Raw genomic sequence first — 19,957 nt, 5'->3', positions numbered from 1 at the left:
GGGACTGAAAAGATCATCACAAGCAAATGCTTGATATCATATCAACCTGCGCCATTTGCCCAGATCAGTGATGCACGAAGGGAAGGCTGCCACCAATGTGGACTCGAATATGTTAGCTGTAGTAGCTCAACTGAACCTGCTGATCATGCGATTGCTCAGTAGTCACCGTGTACTATATCTATTTGCCAGAATGGCAACTCTCAAGCAGGAAGTGTGTAGCGGGACCTCCGGTAGCACGTGACGATGGTGGAGGACAGCATTGAGCAGGAGAACATGTGTCAGCCCTCCTTGCAGGGAGCAGTGTCTTTGACCAGCCAAATGCCATGAGGTGAGGGAGAAAGCAGCAAGGCCAAGGTTAGGACTTGTGAGTGACAGTGTGGCAAGAGCCAAGGGCAGCTTAAAGCCCCCAAGGGTGGCTAAGGAGTCAGATAGGGGAGTTAGAAACCCGAGTCAGACTGGCTGGCAGTACCCCCAAGACTGAAAAACCTCATGAAGAGAGAGGAGAGACGGACTGCAGCCAAGAGCAGTTCAAAAATGGTGAGTCACTGCATTGAGGAGGTAAGGTCAAGAATAGGGCAGAGATCTGGAGCATGAACTGAACCTGCATGAATATTCTCTGTAAATAATCTGTTTCTTGAAGTTAAGCTTCCCCTGGAGAGTTGATGCCGCTTTGATGTCAGTGGAATAAAAGAAACTTTTTTTTTAACCTTCTTGCCGTCCATGTGCTTAAATCACACGTTACAGTAGAACGGGATGAAGCTATGAAGGCAGTTAAAAATGGAGATGTGAATTTTGAAGCCAACGTATTAGAGAACAGAGTTTCAGAGAAAGATGATGACAAGAAGAGTAGGTTTGCATTAGTGTGCTTCAGAGACTGAAAGGGTGGCATGGGGAATATTGGCAAAGTCAAGCCTGGAGTTGACAAAAATTGGATGACGATGTGAGTGAGAGAAGGCGGACAAGTTCTGTAGCTGAAAATAAGTTAGGTGTAGATGATAAAGACAGGAAAGGTTTTGATGCTCTGGACTCAGAAGGAACAGTAAACAGAGAGTAAGGATAAATGGGTCATTTTTGAGTTGGCAGAATGTAACCAGGGATCAGTGCTGGTGCCTCAACTATTTTCTTGGATGAAAGGACTGAATGTGTAGTTGCTAAATTTGCTGATGACAGAAAGATAGTTAGGAGAGAAAGTTGTGAAGAGGAAATAAGGAGTCTGCAAAATGATATAGATAGGTTAAGTGACTGGGCAACAATTTGGCAGATGGCGTATAATGCAGGAAAAAGTGAACTTGTCCACTTTGGCTGGAGGAATAGAAAAGCAGTGTATTATTTAAATGGAGAAAGACTGCAGAATTCTTCAGTACAGAGGGGTCTGGGTGTGCCCATGCATGAATCAGGAAAAGCTAGTATGTAGGTTCTGCAAGTTATTAGGAAGGCAAATGGGATATTGTCATTTAATGCAAGGGGAATGGAATATAAAAGTAGGGAAGATTTGCTTTGGTTATACAGGGTGTTGGTGAGACCACATCCAGATTAAAAGTACAGTTTTGGTCTTATTATGATAATGGCAAGTGGTATTTGCCAAGCTGGCCCAAATCCCAAAGGGAAACTTGGCCACGCTATCACGACGATTTTGTAATTTGTATTTGTTATGAAAAGGATTGCGCATGGAAGTCATAAGTAATGAATGATTGTGACTGAAAGTTAACTGCCAAGCATTATTTGAAATTTAAACCAAGCCGCTTCACTCTGATTGGTCAAGACAAAGGGCCCATACCATTTGCTCATCATCCAAGCTTGAAACGACTTTTTGAGAGTTTAAAGATTAAATTAAAACATTTATTAACAAAATAAAAGAAAACTTAAACACACAAGACTGCCGTTAATACAGTTACATTTAATTTTTAAAACAGGTCTCACATGTTTTCTACTTAACTTGACTTCCGACTACACCCCCCTTCCAGGCAATGCTCCAAATAGATCCTTAATCTATGAAACATCCAGCTATATTACCACAAGCGCCTACTGTTGCTATAAGGGAGATATTTCACAATTTCTTTCTCCCTCTCACTTGACAATGGAACTCCAAAGGCTTTTAATAAAACCTTGGTTACTGGAACAGCAAACTTCTCCAGGGTGGCTAGAGGCTTTTCCCACAAGTCTGTTTCACACAGTCACCTTCCGAGATCTCACACAGCCACTCCCCACACAGCTTTCCATCTTTTTTAAAATATATTTCCTCCCTTTTGATCTGTAAATCCCCTTGTTTCAATCCTTCTTTGGAAGTTACTTTTCCCAAAATATAAAAATATTTCATGTCGTCATTATGGCCAGCACTTTCGGGAAAAATAAACTTAATAACTTTGCCATATTTATCTTCCCAATTGCAAACATCTTACCACGTCCCTTTGAAAAATCAAATAACCTCTTAACTTATCTAAAAATTCCATTTACACTGTATCTTCTGAGACTTCATCCTAGCTTACCCACCTCCATTTCAAATGCCTATTTTACAACTAACCCTTTTTGATGATTCAAACCTTGCAGTCTGACTGTCTGCCGTTTAATTAAATTACACACACATGCGCACGCATGCACACACTCACAATACAGCCCCCATTAGCCTGCTTCTGTATCCCGCGGTAATATTAGGGAAAAAATGTTTCCTTTACAGTATACCCTTTAACAAAGGGTATATTAGCATTAGAATTAGAGCAGAGAAGATTCACTTGGATGATTCCTGGAATGAAGGGGCTGTTTAATGAGGAAAGGTTGGACAGGTTGAGCCTGTTTTCTACTGGATTTTAGAAGAATGAGAACTGATCTTATTGAAACATATAAGATCCTGAGGGCACTTGCAGTCAGACTGCAAGGGTGGATGCTGAAAGCATATTTCACCTTGTGGGAGAGACCAAAACTAGGGGACACAGCTTAAAAATAAGGGGTTTACCATTTAAGGTGGAGATGAGAAGAATTTTTTTCTCAAAGAGGCTTGTTAGTCTGTGGAATTCTCTTCCCCAGAGACCAGTGGAGGCAGGGTCGTTGAATAGTTTTAAGGCTGATGTTTTAAAATTGTCAGATAAAAATGAATTTACTGATATCAACACTCTGGTGAACTACATGCACTTGTGAAATACTTTAAAAGTAATTTGTGAAGCAGGGTCAATATCCAGACTTAATTATGCTCCTTTTAAATACTGACTGAGAATGGATGTATATGAGGAGGGGTGGTCCTTTCAGTTGATTTTCTTCCCCAGCCTTACATCTCTGAATTATGTACTATTTCAGAATGCAAAGAGCTGGCAGCAACCTAATTCTAGGTCTCTGAATAATTGGCTTGAATTAACAAGTAGGAACCCTTGGAGGTAACTCATGTACAATTTTTCTCCAAATTCCTATAAAGAAACGTTGAACCTCCCTATGAAAGTCAAGAAAGGACATGAGAGTGCAGAAGGCATGAACCTGCTTCCTACACAAACACAAAGTTACTTGAAAACATTTCTATTTTTAAAAAAAATATTCCTGGGATGTGTTCAACACTGGAAAGTCCCATTTCCCTGAGGGCATTAAGAATAAACCACATATTATAGGACTGGAGCTACGTTTAGGCCCAGGCTGAGTAGGGGTGGCAGGTTCCATTCATAAAAGGCATTAGTGAAACAACTGGATTTTTATGACAATTCGGGAATATGTATGGTCATTTTATCCAGTGTCAACCCACTAATTGTCCATTTTAATTAAATTTGGTAGTACAGAACTCGAATTTTGCTGAAAAAGATTTTTTTGTCGAAGCTTTTCGTCTTGCACTGATCAGGACAATTTTCAAGAAAATTACCAATGTCAAGGGAAACAGCATAGTTATACCATATGAAAGGTGAGTGCTGATTGGTTGGCACATGGACTCTGATTGGTAGAGGCATTGCCATGGAGAATGCACCAGTTGATTGTGACTGACAGTTAACTGCCAAACATTGTTTGAAATTTAAACCAAGCAGCTTGACTCTGATTGGTCAAGACGTAGGACCCAAGCCATTTGCTCACTGTGCAAGCTTGATGCTGAAATAGGGCACAAAGGCATCCTGCAGGATTAAGGCTATCCTGATCGGATCATTTCATGCTGTATATTACGCAAACTCATGAACAGGCCCAAGGCCATCACTTCCAGCCCTGAAAAGTGCCCAGTCAACCTCAGATTAACCTGAAAGGTAAAGGTATTTCAAAAAATCTTAACAACAGGTGAACCTAGCAGTTTCACACTGCTACTATGCAGTAGCAACATGAGTGGTATTCACCACTAACAGGGTGCTGCCATCAAGCCAAAAAGATGTTCCGCCTATCACACAAATGAGAAATTTAGTGTATGAATTTCAGTGCCAGTGTGATGCAAGGCATATAGGCCATAGGTCCCAAAGACTGGTGAATTGCATCAAACAGCATGTCCCTTCCACTGTTCGCAACAGCCAAGGTATGGACCATACCTAGCCGACCAGTGCTTGCAAAACTCAAAACACAGTGTCCAACATTAGATGTGATCCCGCAATTGGACATTTGTTAAATAATCCTCACTGTGCTAAGAACTACGCTGGCAGTCTATTTACGAATGCCAATCAGGCTCGCAATGTAGTGCATTTGCGTGTACTGGAAGCAACATATATTAATACGCAGGACCTTATTCCTTGCTGAAAGAACATGTAGACACATTGCGCTTGTTTCAGCTAAAAAAAATAATTGACAGCCATTTGCTGGTTCATTCCCCAAGACAACGACTTGACCAGAGTCAAGCTGCCTGGTTTAAATTTCAAACGATGCTTGGCAGTTAACTGTCAGTCACAATCAACTGGCACATTCTCCATGGCAACGCTTCTACCAGATTCCACTTGCCAACCAATCCAACCAATCAGCCGTCTTTCATCATACAATATAAATTTATTGTTTCCTCTGACATTGGTATTTTTTTGTGAATTGCCCTGATGAGTGCAAGATAAAAAGCTTCAACAAAAAATGTCTCTTTTTCAGCAATAATTAAATTTCCCAACTTGGCGGGATTTAGTTCACAACCTCTGTGTTAAAAGTCCAGTGCCATAGCCAGTATGCTACAATACCATTTTAAATTCCCAAGTCATGGAGGATCATAATTTTGCTGTGATATTTTTAGGGCAGCGAGTATTGACTTTTCAATAAGCAAACACATTGTAATGATCCCTCATGCTGGAGATTTGCACTATCAGTTCTGAGTGAAATAGAATAATTCCAAAGTGTGTAAGTTACACTAGTTGAGAATACTGTACACAAATTTATATTTAATATTTTATAAGGCAACACAAGAAATAGGAGTAGACCAGACAACCCATCAAGTCTGCTCTGCTATTCAATACATTATGGCTGATCTTGGGCTTCAAATCCACTTTCCCACCACCTCCACATATCCCTTGATTCCCTGAGAGACCAAAAATCTGTCTATCTTAGCCTTAAGCATAGCCAATGATGGAGCATCCACAACACTCTGGACAAAAGAATTCTAAAGATTCACAACCCTTTTAAGTGAAGAAATTTCTCCTTATCACTGTCCTAACTGATCGGCCCTTTATCCTGAGACTGTGCTCTCCTCCATGTTCTAAATTCCCCAGCCAATGGAAACAACCTTTCAGTGCCTACCCTGTTGAATCCCTTTGGAATTGTGTATGTTTCAATGAAATCACCTCTCATTCTTCTAAATTTCAGAGAATAAAGGCCAATTTACTTAGCCTCTCATCACAGGACAACCCTCTCAGCCCAGGGACCAATTTCACAGTACTGCCTCCTGTGCAAGTATATCCTTTCTAGAATGTGGAGAACAAGGCTGCGCATATTAAATATAATATTTTATGACAAGTATTATTTCATTCACTAAATAATGAGGGAGTAAGTGTGGAAACACTTTTCATAGTCGCCGTGTGACAATGGGACAAACACAATAAATTTTTGTTTATTCTTTTCAATTTCAAATTATTTTTCTGGCAGCTTCAACCCAGTTCCTATTGAGTAAAATTCACAATTTAAAAAAAGGCCTACAACATGGACAACTCTGCTAGTGACTGTGTCACCACAGTCTTGTATTTCTATCCGATAGGATTTATTCAAGCAACATAAAGATCAAATTTCAAATGAAAACAGCAGTTCATTGGTTACATTTGCCTTGTTTGCACAGGATGAAATCTTCATTCACTTCCCTCCTCAAAGCAAGCAGCACAAGAGCATTGTACTTTTAAGTCTACCCAAAATACAGAACGTTTACACCACACAAGTGCCAGCCATTGACCATCTCCATAAAGAGGAAATCTAATCATCTCCCCTTGACATTCAATTGCAGTACCATTGCTGAATCCCCCAACATCAACATCCAGGGGGTTACCATTGACCAAAAACTGAACTGGACCAGCCATAGAAATACTGTGGCTAGAACAGGGATTGGAGGTTGGGAATTCTGATGCAATTAATTCACCTCCTGAATCCCCAAAGACTGTCCAACATCGACAAAGCTCAAGTCAGCAGTGTGATGGAATACTCTCCACTTTCCTGGATGAGTGCAACTCCAATAGTATTCAAGAAGCTGAACACTATACAGGACAAAGCAGTCCACTTGACTGGCATCCCATCCACCACCTTATACATTCACTTCCTCTACCACCAACACATAGTGACAGCAATGTGCACTATATACAAGATGCACTGCAGCAACTCACCAAGGTTCCTCAGGCAGCAGACAGCGCCTTCCAAACCCGTGACCTCCTCCACCTAGAAGGACAAGGGCAACAGAGGCACGGAAACACCACCACCTGCAAGCTCCTGTCCAAGCCACACACCATCCTGACTCGGAACAATTTTGCCATTCCTTCACTCTCATCACTGGATCAAAATCCTGGAACTTCCTTCCTAATAGCACTGTGGGTGTACCCACCCCACATGGACTTCTTAAACCACAGCAGTTTAAGAAGGCAGAAAACAATCTCTTTCTCAAGAGCAATTAGGGATGGGCAACAAACACTGGCCTGGCCAGTGACCCCACATCCCATGAAAGAATTTTAAAAAAATATTGTGGCATGCACATAGCCATAATAATGGTAAATTAAACTGCTCATGAGGACGTTATCTTGCTTTGTTCATAACATAGCAGAAATATTTATAACTGAGTTATTTCACAAACTATGCTCTTGCTATTCAAGGAATTCCTTCAGTGACCCAAAGTTTTGTCAGCAGTGGAATTGTTAAATTGTTGTTACTATTCTTCCTGTCACAGCAGCAGGGAGCTCAGGGCTAGCTTTAAAGCATGCTCAATTATGACAAATGCAGAGAATAGTTAGCAATCCTTGAGATTAACCGTGGTTAATTTCTTCAGCTATCTTCTTTCTCACATTCTTTCATGCCCTATAAATTCAGAAAGTTTTATTTTTAATTTATTCTTAAATGGGTTGTAGGCATTACTGGCAGAACCAACTTTTGTTGCCCATTCATCTAAAAAAAATTGTTCCCAAACCTGCGAAACAGCAGAAGGGAATGTTTTGTGACTTTTGATGATTCCTCTCTCTTCTCTCACTTCCCAGGCCAGTGCTGCTGAAGCCTGGTCACCAACTTGGCTTTTCTGTCATCATCTGTGCTGTGTGTGGTCTGAGGATATAGATCCCAATCAAGTGCTACTATTGCATGGGGTTTCAAATCACCCTAAATATCTGGTGGGGCCCTGGAGAAGCTACTTGAAGACTGAAGACTGATTACAGTCTAAATGGCTGCCCTGTTGTGTGAGCACTGAAGCACTCCAGTTATCACACACGTTCAAAATAAGATAGCTTATTCAGGTTTTGAACATTGAACATAATCTTAAAACCGTGCACATTCATTCCTCATTAGGACAGTTTGCATCCTTCCATCTACGAGAAATGATGGACACACAGCAAATCCATTTAGGTGCGGCATCTTCACTTGGTGCAATTTGCTGATGGCTGTGTAGGCCAATTCTTGAGAGGTAGGTCCTGCCTCAAATGCCGCACATTAAGCTGCCGGGTGATGTTGTGGGTTGTTGTTTACAGTGTTGGCACCTCTTGCCAAGCTGCAGTAGCCACTGGTCATTTTGCAAGTGCATGCCAGCCCTCAGGAGATGTCACCATTTCCCTCTTTCATCAGCCTAGTGACTCCCACGTGAGATAGTCTATCTTTAGGGTCTTCATGCCACACCTGCAAGCATCCTTGAAGTGGAGCCATGGGCACCCCACTGGTCATCAGACTCCAGCTATATCACCATACAGAAGATTCTTGGGTTTGCTGCCCTCTTCCATCCTGCGGATGTGCCCGATCCACTGAAGACACCTCTGTTTGACTAGTGCCAACATGCTTGGGAGCTCTGCCTTTGAGAGAACTGCTGCACTTTTGATTTTGTGCTGGCAGGATATATCCATAATGTTTTGCAGATAGCCAAGATGGATCGGGCTCAGCATCAAGGGACAGATTGTCTGTCACTGTAGACCCAAAGAAGCAGAATTTGCTAACTACTTCCAGAGGGGTATTATTTAATGTGATCAGGGGTGGAGATGCAGCGACACCTATCCCATGACCACAGTTTTATTGATCCTTATGGTCAGGGAGAACAAGTTACAAGTATGGGAGAGACAGTCCGTGAGCCTTTGTAGCTGAGTTTCCATGTGGGTGCCTAGCGTAGCATTATCAGCCCCAATCAGGAACATGGAGAAGAAGATGCCAAAAAGAGTGAGGGCTAGAACACAGCAATGTTTCACTCCTTTCTTCACTCTGAAACTGTCAGAAGTGGAGCCATCAAACTGTACAGTGCATGCATGTTGTAATGGAAGGAGCAGATGAGACTGAGGAGCTTTGATGATCAACCAATTTTCCCCAAAATTTTGCAGAGTTCTGCTCCGTTGATTGTGTTGAATGCCTTAGTGAGATCTATGAAAGTAATGTAAAGAGGTATACTCTGTTCCCCACACTTCTCTTGTAACTGGCATATGGAGAAGATCATGTCCACAGTATGTGTGCTGGCAAGGAAACTGCACGGTGCTTCCAGGTACATTTTGTCTGCAAGTAGTTAGTGTTTTATGTAGTAAAGGCATTCCCCATAACATTGAGTGAGATGCTCTTGTAGTTGCTGCAATCTCCTCTGTCGCCTTTGTTTTTGTACAGTATGATGATGAGTTTGATGTGTTTTGGTCCAAGTTGTTGGTGAGATCCCATTAGGGACCAATAAGGTTTTGTTTAAAGTATGCAAAGTTTGTGATTCAAGACACTTGCTAAAAGAATAAAACCATGAGATTCCACAGGTTTTGAACAAACAAAAATAAACCTTATTATACAAGTTCTGAAAGATAAAACAATTTACAATATTTATCTTATACTCAGGGTAAGTATGAGGTACATGTGAATCAACAGACAAACTGGCTAGATACACCACACTACACAATAAATGACAGGTGCAATTAAAACAGATTCCATGGATTTCTCAACAACCCACCCAAATGCAAGTCAACCAATCTCAATTAAATTCTGTTTCTCTCATGAGGGTTTCCAATCTTCACCTACAAAGATCTCACCTTGGAATTCTCTGCAAAAGTCGCTTCAACTCAGGACAGCTTCATTCAGAACCCACCTTGCAAGGTTTCAGTCTTCCCCTGGGTTCCAGAGTACATTCAAACACCAATTCACAAGCATAATTTCAACTCTTTGGCCATATCAAGCAGAACACTACTGCTCCAAAGGGGTACCTTTGCTTCAGTGGCCTTCTTCAATTACTAGGGCTTCTTCTGAGTCCACTTTACTTATGTCTGCTCCCTGCAGCCCCTTCTCTAATTTGGAGCCTGTTTCTCTGCTCCTTTCTTTTAATTGAACCTAACAAGGACCTGTTTCTGTCCCCTGTCTTTGTACCTTACCTGGGGCTTCCTTTTGGGACCTCTCCCTGTCCCCTTCCCTCATCTCCTATCTGGGGCACTTGCTGGCCATGGTACACCAAACCTGGTCACCTGACCCAGATTTTCACACCATTCTTCTTCTGCAGAAGCATTCTGGGCCAAACCTCAGCCCAAACATAAAAGATGTAGAATTGTGCATGTGCAGCCTGCTTCTGGCCTGCACATGCGCGGGAGGTCCAAGGTTTGTTGGGATTTGGAACTCTTGACCCTGAACTCAAGACTAAGGTAAATTGGGTATAACAGGTGTTGCGCACCTCCTGTGGAATGGAGCCTACCTTCCAGCAGTGAAGGAGCTCATAAAAAGGCGTGGAAATTGATGGAACTTCCCAGCTTTGTCGATACCAGCATTAGCACATCCTGGTAAAACTTTGATGAGTTCTAACGATCATACCAAGTGCTGGCATTTGGCATCATTACTTGTACAAAGAATGTTGATGCATGGTGGGCCATCATGCTTGGAATTGTAAAGCATTCTGGAGTGCACATTCATTCTGCTGCTGTCGAGAGATTGGCCCGTGTCACAATTTGCACTGTGGTAGGTGTGGAGAACACTGGACAAATCGTGCCTCATCTTGATAACCAGGTCTAGTTGGTGCCAATGGCCAGACCTTGGGTGACACTATGAAGCCCTCTGGTGATACCTGTCCTGAAAGAAGGTGTTGGTGATGCAGAGTTCATTCAAAGCAAAAAGCTCAAGAAGGCATTATCTGTTATCGTTGATCTTGCCCACCTCATGAAGACGGAGGCAAATTGGCCATGAATCACTGTCGGCCCTGGCGCATGCATTGAAATAATCCAGGATGAATAGCCTCTTACCATTTGGAATGCTCCTCAGAACGTCACCTAGGGAATCTGAGATGTTGGCATACAGAGTTAATGCTGACTGCACCTCCACGAGGGCCATAGGGAGATGAGGCACTCCGAGGTCGTTACTGGTAGCTCAACTGACCATATCAGGTGGTTGCTCACTGCATGCTTACAGCATAATCACGATGGATTTCAGCGCTCTTTCCAGGCCTTACAAATAGAGCCCGTGTCAGCTAATCTGGTTTCTTGCAGGACGGCAATGTCGACCCCAAGCTTGTGTAACTCACCGTGTATCAAGACGCTTGCAGTGGAGTGTAGATTGTTGTTCATGCCAGGACACATAGTTCTTAAAACTCCAGCTTTTAAACTAAAAGGTTTTCTTTCCTTGGTTTATTTCTTTCTTCACTTTATTTTCCTGTAGGCAGGAAGCAGTGACCTGGAGCTGCTCTCTTCATACACCTGGAGGGCAAGATCACACCGACATCTGTGGCGATGCTGGCCCATTCAGGGAATGCCTTCCAACATTAACAACATCATCATCAAGAATTAATGGCTAAGGGAGTAAACCTGATGAAATCTGGAGTGGAGTCCCATTAGCCAGTTGGGATTTCCATCAACTTAGCACCTTGTGGCAACTCCTGGAACGGACTAGGCCCCAAATGTATAGGCTTTCTTTCAATCTTTCCTTTGGATGCCATCTTATGAAGTCGGCAGGGGGGTGCAGATGCTACACAAGTCTGCACCTCCCAAATTCATGGCTAGGCTATGCTACATCCTTATTAGGACACAAAGTGCTAATTTCCAGATTTATGGTTCATGGTGCTGCACATGGATAAATAATGACACTCTCAGGAAAAAGCTATCTTAGCTAGGCATTTAAAGAAATCTGTGCCAATGAAGTCATTAACACAACAGCAGCGGTAATAATCACAGCAACAATACCATCCAGAACAATAACATAGTTTTTCAGTTCCCAACTAGTGTAAATATAGCTGCATAATTAAATATTTCATAATAGTCCTTGGTATGAATATCAATTATTCATATATACTTAGCATTTTATGCATTTTTGCCAAGTCCTAGAATTATCCAACTAATAGTGCTATTAGCTTGATCTAGACTTAAGAAACTTGTTCTAAGGTTATTATTTTACATTGTGTGCCTTTCTTCTTGATATTTACGCTGACACTTCAGTGCATTACTGAGTGTGTGCTGCACTCTCAAATGTGTCATCATGTGGATGAGATGTTAAACCTAGGCCCCATCAACTCTCTCAGATGGCAATAAAAGATCCCATGGTACTATTCAAAGAAGAATAAGGTGACCCGGCCAACATTTACCTCTCCAAAACCTAAAAGACAGACGATTTGATCATTTGTTTCATTGCTATTTTCGGGGACCTAGCTGTTCAAAAATTCTGTCACATTTTCTACATTTCAACAGCGTCCGCACTTTTTCTTTTCATTCTTTCATGGGATAGGAGTGTCACCAGCAAGGACAGCAATTATTGCTGCCATGACATGTGAAGCTTTCTTGAAGCCACCAGAGCCATCACTAGACCAAGGTTAAATGAACAGAATCCCCTTTGCTCACAGGATGGTGTCTCTCTTCATAAGAATGACAATGCCATTCATCAACGCTGAAAAGAACATTTCCAACAACTCCTCAACCATAAATCCACAGTGCCAGCTGATACTCTCCATATTAAACCCCAGTACCATGGTGGTAAAATCCATGGTGAACCCCCATTGATGGGAGACCTGCCACAAGCAATCAAACAGATTACAAACAACAAAGCCTGTGGCCCCAGTGTTATTCCAGCTGAAATCTTCAAAGCTTTTGCTCATATCAAGACTCTATGCACCCATCCTACCGATTTGGAAGGAAAAAGAATTCTCTCCAACCTCCCCATCCCGACCTGGCTTCAAGAATGTGACAATTATAACTTTCATCAAGGGAGATAATTTATGCTGTAGAAACTATTGAGGTATTTCCCTCTTGTCCATTGCAGGAAATGTCCTAACACATTCTCTTTTCTGTAGCTGAGGAAATCCATCCAGAGACACAATGTGGTTTTAGACCTGCCAGATGAACCACTGACATAGTCTTTGTTGCCAGAAAAATCCAAGAAAATTGGCAAGAACAACTCAACATTGCATTCATTGGTCTGACCAATGCGTTTGACTCAGTAAGTCGCGAGGCTCTATGGATTGTGCTCCAGAGATTTGGATATCCAAGAAACTTCATCACGATCCTGAAAATGCTTTATGATGATATGGCTGCAACTATCTTAAGTGGGAGATCTGAACAGACTCCTTTAAAATCTGCACCAGTTTCAAGTAAGGCAATGTGATACCCCCCCATACTAGTTACAATCCACTGACAGTGACTATTCATCTCAAAGACCAATTGCCCTCTGGCGTCAGTATTAAATATTGCCTAGATGGAAAACTCATTAACCTCAGTCATCTCCATGCCAAAACTAAACTGGCCAATAAAGATATACGTGATCGACAATTTGCAGATGGCAGCAATGCTGTTGCCAACACTGCACCAGATTTGCAAACCACTCTCGATCTCTTCAAATCTGCACACAAGAGACTCACCCTGTCCTTAAATGTTGCCAATGCAAAACTCATATGAACCCACACTTGGTCATCCAAATATTCCATCTCCATATATGTTGAAGGATGGGCTTAGGACTACATTGAATAATTTCCATACCTTGGAAGCCACCTCATTCAAAAGGCCATCGTTGACAAGGGAATCCATGAACATATCAGCTGCAGCAGTGCTACCTTCTATAAGCCACAGCAATGGGTATTTAACAACAAAGGCCTCTGCAATTCAACAAAAGTCGTAGTGTACAGAGCAGTTGTTGTCTCCACACTCATGTACACATCAAGACCTGCACCCACTGTGTATCAGTGACACATAAGAGCATTAGAGAAATTCCACCAATGGCTCTGCTCATATCCTTCAAATTCAATGGAAGAACCATCAAACAATTGCAAGTGGCGTTTTGAAGCCATTTTGACAAGCCTTCAGGCACAACTCCTGCAAAATCAATTACAATGAACTGGATAGTGTGTCCAGATGACCAAAAAGCATCGTCCTCTCCAGGTCCTGATTTCTGAACTCTCAAACGGCCAGCATTCCAGGGAAGAGCAAAGAAAACACTTCAAAGACACCCTGAAGCTCGCTTTGAAGTGCAGAAGCATTGACATTAATGACTGGGACAACCTTGCTACTAATCCTTCAAAACGGCAACAACTTATCAAGTTGCATTATGCTTCGAGTCACGACGTCTTAATGAGGAGGCAAAGCGGCAACAGAGGAGGAAAGGAAAGGAAGCAAATCCTGCACTCTGGATCCCACTACCTGGTAGGATGTCCTGCCCCAGGTGCCCAAAGATCTTCAGGTCAAGAACCAGCCAGTTTACTCACATGAAGACCCATAGCAGAAACACACGACCCCAAGTAGGAGTCAAACTTGAATCGAGAGACAGCCAAAAATGATGATGACAACAATGACGGTGGTGGGCTGCTTCCTTGAACTACTGCAGTCCATTTGGTGCAGGTACACTGATAATACAGTTTGGGAAACAGCTCCAAGATTTTGACCCAGTGATGGACATAGTTCCAAGTCATGATGGTGTTTGACTTACAAAGGGAACTTGCACGTAATGGTGTTCCCATGCATTTGCTGCCCTTGTTCTTCAAGGTGGCAGAGGTCATGGGTTTGGAAGTATATGGTCACCAAAGGCTTCAAGAGTTGCTACAGTGCGCCAGTGATGCAGGGAGGGAATTTTTAAGGTGGTGGCTGGACTGCCGATAAAACGGATTGCTTTATCCTGGATGGCGTCAGGCTTCCTCAGTGTTGCTGGAACCACAGTGATCTAGACAAGAGTATTCCATTACACTCCAAATTTGTGCCTTTGTTTCGAACAGGGCTTTTAAGAGAGAGCTACCAAAACCCCTTTTCCCTTCCTTACTGTCTGTAATCAGTATACTTTACTGCAAAAAGGTGTGTTTTGTAACCCCTGAGTATACAGACAATTTGAATAACCAGCAGTAAGCTTTTCATGGGTTTAAATAGAGTATCGTTTATTCATACGTTCAGCCCAAAAATCTAGCACTTTGTCACTCATTCACCCAGTCTCTTTCATATGTACACACAATCAAGGAAAGGACAGTCAAAGAGAATAGTGCACTATAAGTCACAAGCAAAAGAATACTTTGTAATTCACACGATTGACTCATCTTGGAAAACACACAGTGCAGGCCTGAAGAAGAGGTTTTCACTCCTGCAGGTCATGAAGTTAGTTGCTTTAAGTTTCGTTACCAGGAGCTTGGTTTGCTGATTTGGTGGATTCAAAAAGGAACAGGCTTGGAGACTTTACAATGTTACAGTCTCCAGTTCTTAAGGTGTAGGTGTTGTTGCCCTTTCAGCCGCTGCTGTTTGTTGTCGTGTGCAGCACTTAAAGATTAAATTGGGAGGCTAACATGGTTTCAGGAGATTGGTAGTGACACTTCTATTGTGGAATGCATCCTTTTGTCCTTTCGAGACAGTGTGACAGTTTTGAATCCACAGACTAGGTCAGATGATCCTCAACGGATTCCACACCGAGTACAGTTAATATTTTTTTCCGAAAAGTTATATGGCATGCCTTTAATAGTCACGACAGTCTTGTAGATGGTGAGAAGGCTTTGGGAAATCAGGAGGTGAGTGATTTGCTGCAGAATTCCCAGTCTATGCCCTGTTCTCATAACTACAGTATTTATATGGTTAGTCCAGATAAGTTTCTGGTCAATGGTAACCCCAAGATTCTTATGGTGAGAGATTTAGCAATGCCAATGCTGATGAGCATTAAGAAAAGATGGTTAGATTCTCTCTTGTTTGAGAACTTCAAAAGTACTTCATTGGCTATAAAATGCTATGAGACATCCTGAAGCTGGAAAAGGCACCAAATAAATTTAGGGCTGGGTGACAAAAGCTTGTCTAGCCAGCGACCCCGCATGCTGTGAAGGAATGAAAAATGCAAGTTCTTTCTTTTCCCAGATTGTTATTTGTTTTCCTTTACATAAAATCAAAATATCCTAAACATATAAACATTAAAAAAGGGTAGTGAATGGGAAATGTAGATCAATTAGGGATCTAAAAGAAAATCTTTTTGTGGACGCAGAGAACATGGCTGAGGTACCTTGCATTTGTCTTCGCTAGAGAAGAAAATGCTGCCAATGTTGCAGTAAAGGGGGAGGCAGTAGGAATATCAGATGGAATAAAAATAGATTAATAGTAGGTACTCACAATGGTTGCAGTACTAAGTAGAAAAGTAAAAAAGTCAAAGTCACCTCGTCTGGATAGGATGCATCCTAAGTTACTGAAGGAAGTAAATGTGGAAATTGCAGAGGCAGCAATCATTCTATCCACTTTAGATGGGAGATGCTAGAGGACTGGAGAATTGCAAATCTTACACCTCCTTTCAAGAAACAGAAGAGGGATAAACTCAGAAATGGCAGGTCAATCAGCCTAATACCAGCGATGGGGAAACTTTTAGAGACAATGATCTGGAACAAAATAATTCGGTACTTGGTAAATTAAGAGCTAATAAATGATAATCAATACAAGTTTATTAAAGGCAATAAAAACAGAAAATGCTGAAAAAAACTCAGCAGGTCTGGCAGCATCTGTGGAGAAGGAAACAAAGTTAACGTTTCGAGTCCATATGACTTCTTCAGAGTCATACGGACTCAAAACATTAACTCTGTTTCTCTCTCCGCAGATTGTCCGTAGATGGTGCTAGACATGCTGAGTTCTTCCAGCATTTTCTGTTTTTATTTCAGATTTCTAGCATCTGCAGTATTTTGCTTTTATTTTGTTAAAGACAAATTGTGTTTGACTAACTTATTCGAGCTCTTTGAAGAAGTTACGGAGAGGATTGATGAAGGCAGTGCATTGATGTTGTGTATATGGACTTTCCAAAGGTGTTTAATAAAGTACCGCATATTAGACTTGTCAGTGAAATTGAAGTCCGTGGTATTGAAGGGACAGTTGGTACACGGACATAAAATTGGCTAAGGGACAAAAAACAGCATGTATTGGTGAAGTTGTTTTCCCACTGGAAGGAAATGTATTTCCCAGGATTAGTATTAAAGTCACTGCATCTTTTGATATGTATGATCTGTATTTGGGTATACAGGGTATAATTTTAAAGGTTACAGATAATTCAAAGCTCAAATGTCATGAATAATAACAGGGTAGTTACGGACTCAGGAGAACCTGGACCAACTGGTAAAATGGGAAAGCACATAGGTGAAATACAAAGCAGTGAAGTGACAACTGCTGCATTTTGGTAGGAAGAATGAGGAAAGGCAATTTAAACTAAATGGCATAATTTTAAAGGACTGCAGAGGGAGGGAGAACGGGGGTATATGTTACACCAATGAAGATGGCAAGACAAGCTGTTAAAATGAAAATGGGATCCTTGGCTTTATTAATAAGGGAATAGAGTACAAAGGGTGGTAGAAGTAGGTTCAATAGTATTTTTTAAAGAGAGAATTGGATAAACAGTTGAAAGAAAAAAATTGCACAGCCTAGGGGAAAGAGCAGAAGAGTGGAACTAATTGGATAGTTCCAAGTGCTGGCACAAACATTTGAGAGAACGGTCTCCTTCTCTGCTGTATCATTCCAATATCATAAATTGAAGTACTATATAAAAATAGGTATGACTTTAAAATGGGGGTTATATTACCTCTGTGCATTCTTATCTAATTATCCCCACTGTATAACCTTGCTTTAGCTGAAGTCCTAACTTTGGACTCACTCCCCATGTGCAAAGCCATGGGAGACAATTAAAAATAAATTGAAAGCCTCAAGTCTATGCGAAGTTCATATCAACAGCTTCAATTATATATTTCTATAACCGCATTTATAATTCAAACTGCTTATGTAAATTTGTGACAAAGTAATTATACCCTTGCATCAATACTAGCACAGCAGCTCTTCAGCCTATATTGCAGAGATATTCTTATGCTCCAACCTACTCTGTTTCCTAAATTAGAAACCTGGAACATAAGTAGGTCATTCAGCCCTAAATTGACAGAAGCTTTGTTATTTCACTTTAAATAATGATATAGAAATCAAAATATTATATAAAAACATGGACATATTTTAGAATGGGGATTGAATTCTGATGGACAGCCATCTAATTATCCAATCATCCTCTAACTCCACAGCTGAAGACTACATTTGATTTTGACTTCCCATGCACTATGTCACCTGGGATTAACTAGTATATAAAACAATCATATGCTGCCATAGGTACATGGATTCTTGCATTTAACAAGAGAGATATTTTTGAAATTGGAAGGAGTTTTATGCTCAAATCGACCTATTTCAAAATCTGGATCTTAGAATCGTAGAGTCTTAAGAAGGGGGCCATTCGACCCATTGTGCCTTTTTCTGCTTTTTGAAAGAGATTTCCAATTTAGTCCCAAATAGCAGCTTCTTCCTGATAATCCTGAAAATTAGATTTCTTCAAGTACATGCCCAATTGTCTTTAGAAAATTTCCTATGGAATATGTTTTCACCACCCTTTCAGGTATGCATTCCAGCCTGAGAAAATTTCTTTTTATTTCTCCTCTAGATCTTTTGCCAGAAGAAACAAACAATTTCCCCCTACTTGCTATATTAAAGCCCCTTATTATTTTGAAGGTCTTCCCTTAACCTCCACTGTTCTAAGAAGAACAATCCCAGTTTCTCCAATCTCTCCACATAACTGAAGTCACTCATTCTTGGTATCCTCCTAGTGAACCTCCTCTGCACCGTCTCCAAGGTCTTATATCCTTCCTAAAGTATGGTGCCTAGAATTGTGCATAATATTCCAGTTGGGGCCTGACAAGTGATGCTTAAAAGTTTAGCACAAATGCCCCTATTTACAAAACTAAAGCCCTTGTATGCTTTCTTAACTGCCTTTAACAACCTACCTTTAAAGATTTGTGAACATGCATGACTATAGGTCTTTCCGCACTTGCACACACTTCAAAATAGTACCATTTAGATTAGACTGCCTCTTCATGTTATTTCTCCCAAAGTACATCACTTCGAACTAATTCACACTAAATTACATTTGTCATGTGTCAGTTCATTTCTATCTACGGCTTCCAGAAATCTGCTACTATCCTGTTCACTATTTACTACATTGCCAAGTTTTGTATCACCTGCAAACTTTGAAATTGTATTTGCTTTACCCAAATTCAGGTTGTTTATTTATAACAAGAAAAGCAATATTCCTAATACCAATCCAGGGGGACCATACTATATTTCTTTCCAGTCAGAAAAACATCTGTTCGCCATGATCCTTTACTTCCTGTTCCTTTGTCAATCATGCACCCAAGTTACCATCATCTCTTTAATACCATATGTTTCTATTTTTTGAATAAGTCTGTTATCTTGTACTTTATCAAATGCCTTTTGAAAGCCCTTATATATACATCTGCTGCACTACTTTCATCAAGGAACTCAATCAGATTAGTCAGACACAATTTGCCTTTAACAAATCTATTCTATCTCTTATTAAGCCATGCTTTTCCAAGTGAGAATTAATTCGGTCTTTGACAAGAGTGTCTACTAGTTTTTCCAACATTGACATTAGACTGATTGACCTGTAGTTACTAGGTTTACCCCTCTTTGTTTCTTGAAGAGGTTTCTTTTGAGTATTGCTGAAAAAAGGGACATGTTGAAACTTTTCACCTTGCACTCATCAGGATACTTTGCAAGAATACCAATATAAGGGGAAAACAATAATTTATACAGTATGAGAGTGTGCTGATTGATTGGTAGAGGCATTGCCAAGGAGAATATGCCACTGAATGGTGACTGACAGTTAACTACCAAGTATTGTTTAAAATTTAAACCAGGCAGCTTAACCCTCAATGGTCAAGGCATTGCCCTGAGGAATGAGTCAGTAAATGGCTGCCACTTATTTTGTTTAGCTGAAACAGGCACAGTGTGTGTACATGTTCTTTCTGTCTGCAAAGAACAGGGCCCTGTGTATTCATATAACTAGCTTCCAGTACATGTAAATGCACCACATTGTGAGCATGACTGGCAATCTTAAATTGGTTCTCAGTGTAATTCTTAGCACACAGAGGATTATTTAGCAAAACTGTCCAATCGCAGAATCACAACTAATGTTA

General features: G+C 41.0%; 1 protein-coding gene across 1 annotated transcript in view; it reads right to left on the bottom strand.

The window, feature by feature from the left end:
• Positions 1-19,957, bottom strand: part of LOC121293660 (alpha-1,6-mannosylglycoprotein 6-beta-N-acetylglucosaminyltransferase B-like) — a 1,251,241-nt gene that overhangs the window by 1,131,987 nt on the left and 99,297 nt on the right. The gene's annotated exons all lie outside the window — the stretch shown is intronic.

The sequence above is a fragment of the Carcharodon carcharias genome, chromosome 22, assembly GCF_017639515.1.
Source record: "Carcharodon carcharias isolate sCarCar2 chromosome 22, sCarCar2.pri, whole genome shotgun sequence".
Classification (NCBI taxonomy): Eukaryota; Metazoa; Chordata; class Chondrichthyes; order Lamniformes; family Lamnidae; genus Carcharodon; species Carcharodon carcharias.
The sequence above is the reverse complement of the archived record's forward strand: the minus strand, read 5'-3'. Positions and strand labels throughout refer to the sequence as shown.